General features: G+C 34.9%; 1 non-coding gene across 1 annotated transcript; it reads right to left on the bottom strand.

The window, feature by feature from the left end:
* Positions 1 to 3,677: 3,677 nt before the first annotated feature.
* LOC121207313 (small nucleolar RNA R71) lies at positions 3,678 to 3,784 on the bottom strand. Its single transcript, XR_005902403.1, has one exon. It is a non-coding gene; the product is annotated as a small nucleolar RNA R71 (small nucleolar RNA).
* Positions 3,785 to 7,216: the final 3,432 nt, after the last annotated feature.

Raw genomic sequence — 7,216 nt, 5'->3', positions numbered from 1 at the left:
TTAAACTCAAGCATTTAACTTAACAACTTAATCATTAATTACCAAAATCACGAGCAAAACATATCATAGGCATGTATAAGTATATTTTACCTATTGTTAGCCAAATATAAATACACACCTTTTACTATTTCCAAAATACATAAGCACAATCGATCTTTAAACCATATATTCAGTCATAAAATTTATCCTCTAATAATCCAACCAACCTCACAATATTGAATCAAAGCTAATTGTACCATTTACAACCGTACCAAAATGACCATCAAATAAATTACAAAACATGTTCATATTTTTCCATCGCAAACCGTATTTTAACAATCAATATGCAGGCTATCACACAAACATAACTTAACTTATGTGAGCATATGTATTATATCAAAAACACATCATTTATCACGTTCAAACCTTCACATAAGACAAATTATACATCCAAAATAAATCAATAATAAACCACAACCGAAATACACCCATCAACTATATTTACCTCACTTAAGCCGAATTATATAATCAACTACCACAAACATATTTATCATGAAACATACCTCCAAATTAAGCTTATAACATGACCGAATAAATATATACCAACTTTAATATCATGATCAAGCCATTTTTCGCATGGCTATATACATACACAAATCAAAACGAACCATCTAAAAACTAGCCTATACATGCCACATTACCAAAACTCAAAGCTTTTATTTACCAAAGCGATAACCGGATGGTGTGATGACATCTCCCACGATTTCCAACCCGAGCAAGTCTTTGAAACTTTATAGACATAGGAGAAACACACAGAGTAAGCTTTGAAAGCTTAGTAAGCTAGTATCTTAAAATAAAACTTAACATAGAAAATAATTTCATTACAATGCCATAAGCATGATATACTATTACACACAACTTTTCTAAATTTTATAACAAGTTCTCATTTCAAATTATCATCATTCAATATTATACTATATAACTACCTAATTGTAGCTTTCACAAGCTTATTCAATTCAATTCTCATATATCATTTAATTCACATTTTCATATAGCCAAATGAGCACATTATGGAAATTAACACATTTAAACATCTATCTTTCTCATATAAATCCCATATCATCATCTATTCTCAATCTTTCATTCATATAGTATCTGACAATTTCACATATGTGGAAACACAAAAATTTACGCATTTTTACATACACTTTTTAGCATAAAATCATACTATTTCGATTAAATTCTTGTCGAAAAATAATTAATTTTATAAAATAATTCAATTATACTTAAAATATGAACATGATGAATTTTAGTTAATTTTATAATTAATTTTGAGTAATTTTGGTTATTTTCGACAGAATTGCGCAAAGGGTGAAAAATGGCTCGGTAGACACTACTTGAAGCACAAAACCGAGAAGCAATTTGAAGTATCAAGGCGAATTAATTTCTAGCCTAAGACGGTCCAATTATGTGTATTAATTCATAATATAATTAATTTTAATTTATACCCAATTTAATTTGGGCTAAATAAATTAATATTAATTAATTATGGAAAAAGTGGTCCAGTTGAACCGAACCGATTGAAGTGAACCGACCAAAGATTGGGCAGCCTAAAACCGGCCATATGCTGACTATTAGCTGATTAATTAAGCTTGCAAAGAAGCCCTTGAAGTCTTGTAGAAGTTGGATTCAAACCCCTCCACAATTGGTGGATTTTTGGATTTGCCCCAAGCCATTTTTAGCAAAGTTGAAAGCATCAACTTTGCCACATAGGTGGTCGGGCAAGGTGTGGCTCTTTGGCTACTATTTTTAGCAAATTTCAGCTGCCACACTCAACTATAAAAGCCCCCCTTGGCTGATCATTCAAAGCATCTCAATCATTCCTCATTCATTTCACAACAATTCTCTCCTCTCTCATTATTTTTCTCTCATTTTTCCATTTCAATTCCCTTGATCTTGTGCCGATTTATTCCCTTGGAAAAGCAGTGTTCTTCAACCATTTTGGAGCAGAAATTGAGTTTTCATCGAAGCCTTGACCGGCGAGGACAACAAGAAGGAAGAACGGAGTAACCAAGTCAAGCCTCGAAAAACCACCGGATTTGATTCTTGTTCCCTATCTCTTTAATTTTTGTTGTTGTTATGATGAACATATCTATGAGTATTCATGTTGTTGGAATGGTTAATTTAATCAGCTTAGCTTGAATTTAATTCGTGTTGGGTTGATTGCATTTCATCTTCTTAAATTGTTAAAATTGTGTTTATGTTGTTATAGGCCTCGGTAAAATGCTTGATTAAGTAAAATCATGCCTAAGTTATTCTTGTGCTAGGACTGTGAGGTAACTAATAATTAATTATTTAAATAGATTGAAATTGTAATTAATTGACACAGTACTTGATTAGTGCATGTTTATTCTTGCCTTGCATAACTTGCAAGATTATTGTGATTAAATTGTTTCAAGGTAAGGATACCTTGTACCTCACATAGTCTTTTATATGCTTGTTAGATTTAATTAATTGTTTGAATTGACATAGGTATATGCAAGAGATTAGTTCAGTTTAATGAGTATGTATGTGGAATAACATGTTTGCTTACTAGAATCTGTTTAGTCGATTGAATTGACATAGGGATATGTCAATAGATGAATAGATTTTGGTATGTAAGTATGTTCATAAGTTACCAAATTACTGGGTTGCCGTGATTTTATTCGTAACAATATAAACATAAGTTTAATAATTCTAAGATGAGAAGTGTAGTTAATCCAACACAATTATATCATCTTAATTAAATCTTATTTTGAAATCGTGCATTAGAAATTTTGTTTTACTTCATTTATTTATTTATTTTAATTTTCTTAAGTTTTTAATCACCCTCTTTAAAAAAATATTTTTCTTCACCAAAGTGTTTTAAATTGCATTCATAAATAATCTTGTTCACAGTCCCTGTGGGTATAATAACTCAACATTTACTTGTGATTTTATTACTTGTTGCGATTGTGTACACTTGCACATTTTCGTCATTCCAAGTTTTTGGCACCATTGCCGGGGACGGTTTTAAAAAGTCATTATTTGTGAATTTGTTAGTTTACATTTTGGTTTATTTTTTTCTTTTAATTTTTAACTTAATTAATTTTTCTGTGATTATTTTAGGTGTTTATGAGTATTGACTGAATTATTGACCTATTCCCTGTAGACCCTAAGATAGAAATAATTTTCGATAGCAAAGAAGACAAGAAAATTAGAGGACGACCGAAGAGATGAACTTAAAAAATTCAATCCAAGGAAACGGAGCAAACTCTGCTCAAAATCCTATCCTTATTGCTGATGATAGGGATAGAGTTTTACGATAGTATGTCGTGCCAGTATTTAATGATCTTAATCCAGGTGTTAGGAGACCCGAAATTGAGGCACAACAGTTCGAGTTGAAGCCAGTCATGTTCCATATGCTTCAGACAATGGGCCAATTCAGTGGAATGCCTACCGAAGATCCTCACCTACACTTAAGACTATTTCTGGAGGTGAGAGATTCTTTCAAGTTAGCCGAAGTACCCGAAGATGCATTGCGATTGAAGCTGTTCCTATATTCGCTGAGGGACAAAGCTAGAGCCTGGTTGAACTCATTGCCACCAGACTCAATTTCCACATGGCAAGAGTTAGCAGAAAGATTCCTTATGAAGTATTTCCCACCTAGCAAGAATGCTAAGTTGAGGAACGAGATCACTACCTTCCAACAAATGGATGATGAATCCTTGTATGAGGCATGGGAAAGGTACAAAAAGTTATTACGAAAGTGCCCTCATCATGGAATCCCACATTGCATCCAACTTGAGACATTTTATAATGGTCTCAATGCTCACACGAGGATGGTAGTGGATGCTTCTGCTAATAGTGCTCTATTTTCTAAGTCTTATAATGAGGCTTATGAAATCATTGAGAGGATTGCCAGCAATAATACCAATGGCCAACCAATCGAGCAGCGTCAGGAAGATGAGTTGCTGGAATACATGAAGTAGACGCTCTTACTTCACTCGTATCTTAGGTATCATCAATATCCTCAATGTTAAAAAAACCTTACTACTAATGGGTCTAACAGTTTTGCAGCACAGCCACAACCCAATTTGAAAGTATAGCTTGTGTTTATTGTGGGGAAGAACATTTGTTTGAAGAATGTCCATCAAACCCAGAGTCCATGTACTACATAGGTAACCAGAACCAAAATCGAGGAAGGCAAGGACTGCAATCCAATTTTTATAACCCATCGTGGTGAAACCACCCGAATTTTTCCTAGAGTAACCAATGAGCTAGAGCCAGTAATACTTACGCCCAACCTAGATCGACCCAGCCACCAAGTTTTCCTCAACAAGTTTAGAAACCAACCCAAGTTGAACCATCCAATGGCTTAGAAAATCCGTTGAAGGCATACATGGCCAAGAATGACGCCTTAATCCAAAGCCAAGCAGTTACATTGAAAAACCTAGAAAACCAAATGGACCAGCTTGCAACCAAACTCAAGAACAGACGACAAGGTACTTTACCTAGTGATACAAAAAAAATCTGAGGAATCCGGGAAAGGAGCATTACAAAGCATTAACATTGAGGAGTGGAAAGACAGTAGAGCCCAATACCATTGAAGCTCAAAAGAAGCAAGCTTATGCTCAAGAATCAGAGGAAGTTCAACCGAGCGTTGAAATTCTAGTTTCACAAGAACCAGAATCTACAAAACCCGACAAGGTAATTTTAGAACCAGCTAATTCTGATCAACTAACAACCTTGTCAGATGTAGAATTGTCACAGAAGATGAATCAACTAGTTCCAGTAAAGAAACCACCACCCTACCCTCAAAGACTTCAAAAGCAGAAGCAGGAGATTCAATTCAAGAAGTTCCTAGACGTACTCAAGCAACTTCATATCAACATCCCATTGGTTGAAGCACTTGAGCAAATGCCAGACTACATCAAATTCATGAAGGAAATCCTATCCAAAATACAAAGAGACAGAGAATTTGAGATGGTAGCTTTGAGGAAGGAATGCAGTGCATATCTTCAATATAAACTACCCTCAAAATTGAAGGATACTGGATGTTTTACCATACCTTACAACATTGGAGCAACATATTGTAATAGGGCACTATGTGACTTGGGTGTGAGTATCAACTTGGTACCTATGTCAATATTTAGAAAGTTAGGGATAGGTGAAGTTAGGCCTCCTACGGTTACACTTCAATTAGCAGATGATCCTTAGCACATCCAGAAGGAAAAATTGAGGACGTATTAGTACGTGTAGACAAATTTATCTTCCTTGCTGATTTTGTTATCCTAGACTTTGAAACAGACAAAGAAGTGCCAATTATCTTAGAAAGATCGTTCTTAGCAACCGGAAGGACCCTTATTGATGTGCAGAAGGTGAGCTTACTATGCATGTTTAGGATGATCAGGTAACATTTAACATTTTTAAGTCTTTGCGATTTCCTGACATAATTGATGATTGTTCTGCAATATCGGATTTAGAAGATTTAATAGTGGAGAAGGAGCTCAACTATGTGGAGGATTCATTGGAACAAATTTTGACATCAAATCCTCCGAATGATGAAGAGGAGGATGAGTACTTAGCTTTGTTAGAAGCTAATTAAAGGGGATTTATTCCGGAATCCCACTTTGAATCTTTGGAGTTAGAGGAAAGGAATTATGCCCAAGCAAAAGCGTCAATCGAGGAGCCACCTAAATTAGAACTCAAGGTAATACCTTCACATCTAAAATATGTTTATTCAGGTAATTCTTCTACTCTGCCTGTGATTGTTTTAGTAGAATTAACTACTGAACAAAAAGAGAAACAATTTAAGAGGGCTATCAGATAGACCATAGCCGATATCCGTGGTATTAGCCCATCTGTATGCATGCACAAGATCAAACTAAAAGATGGTGAGAAAAGGACGATCGATGGACAACAAAGACTGAACCCCATCATGAAGGATGTAGTAAAGAAAGAAATCATTAAGTGGTTAGATGCGGGGATAATTTACCCCATCTTAGATAGTTCATGTGTAAGTTTGGTCCAGTGCATGCTAAAGAAAAAAGGTATCACGGTCATTGAAAATGAGAATAATGAGTTGATACCGACTAGAACAGTTACGGGATGGAGAATTTGCATCGATTATCAAAAGCTGAATAAGGCAACTATGAAAGATCACTTCCCTTTGCCGTTTTTGGACCAGATGTTGGATAGACTCGCGGGGTGAGACTACAACTATTTTCTCGATGGATACTGGGGGTATAATCAGATTACAGTAGCACCAGAAGATCAACACAAGACAATGGTACTTTTGCATTTAGACGCATTCCATTTGGTTTATGTAATGCACCCGCTACATTTCAAATATGTATGATGACTATTTTTATTGACATGGTTGAGAAGTATTTGGAAGTTTTTATGGATGATTTTTCAGTATTTGGAGATTCATATGACGATTGCCTAGCCAATCTAGCCAAGGTACTAAGGCGATGCGAAGAAACAAACCCAGTACTCAATTGGGAAAAATGTCATTTCATGGTATGAGAAGGGATTGTTCTAGGGCATCGGATAACGAGACATGGAATCGAAGTAGATAAAGTAATGGTAGATGTTATTGAGAAACTCCCAACTCCAACATCTGTAAAAAATGTTGGAAGCTTTTTGGGCCATGCCAGTTTCTATCAAAGATTCATCAAGGACTTCTATAAAATTGCTAAACCCTTATGCAATTTATTGGAGAAGGACTCGACGTTCAAGTTTGATGAGGAATGCTTAAAAGCTTTCAAAGATTTTAAGAGGCGATTAGTTACTGTGACAGCCCTAATGTGACCCTAGTCGGAAAGTGATTTCGGGACCACAAAACCGAGTCATAAAAATAATTAACCGACATATTTGATGCTTATTATATGTATATATGCATGTGTGAAAATTTCGTGTTTGAATTTTGTTAATTGTAAGTGAATTTTATTAAATAGGACTTGTGTGAGAAAATTTAGAAATGTGCTAGGCAAATGTTAAAGTGGCCTATTGATGCATGTTAGAAAATGCTTGTACTTGCATGTCAAATTGGCCAAATTCTAGATGGTGGCCGGCCATGTTATGGACTAAAGCATATTATAATTATTTTGTGCTAATAATTTTATGTTACAAAATAAAATAATGAATTAAGAATAATAGAACATGAGGTGAGTGGGAGGAAAAAACAAAAGTTGTCTCATCCTTGTTCCTCCTT

This window comes from Gossypium hirsutum, chromosome A09 (assembly GCF_007990345.1).
Source record: "Gossypium hirsutum isolate 1008001.06 chromosome A09, Gossypium_hirsutum_v2.1, whole genome shotgun sequence".
Lineage (NCBI taxonomy): Eukaryota > Viridiplantae > Streptophyta > Magnoliopsida > Malvales > Malvaceae > Gossypium > Gossypium hirsutum.
The sequence above is the reverse complement of the archived record's forward strand: the minus strand, read 5'-3'. Positions and strand labels throughout refer to the sequence as shown.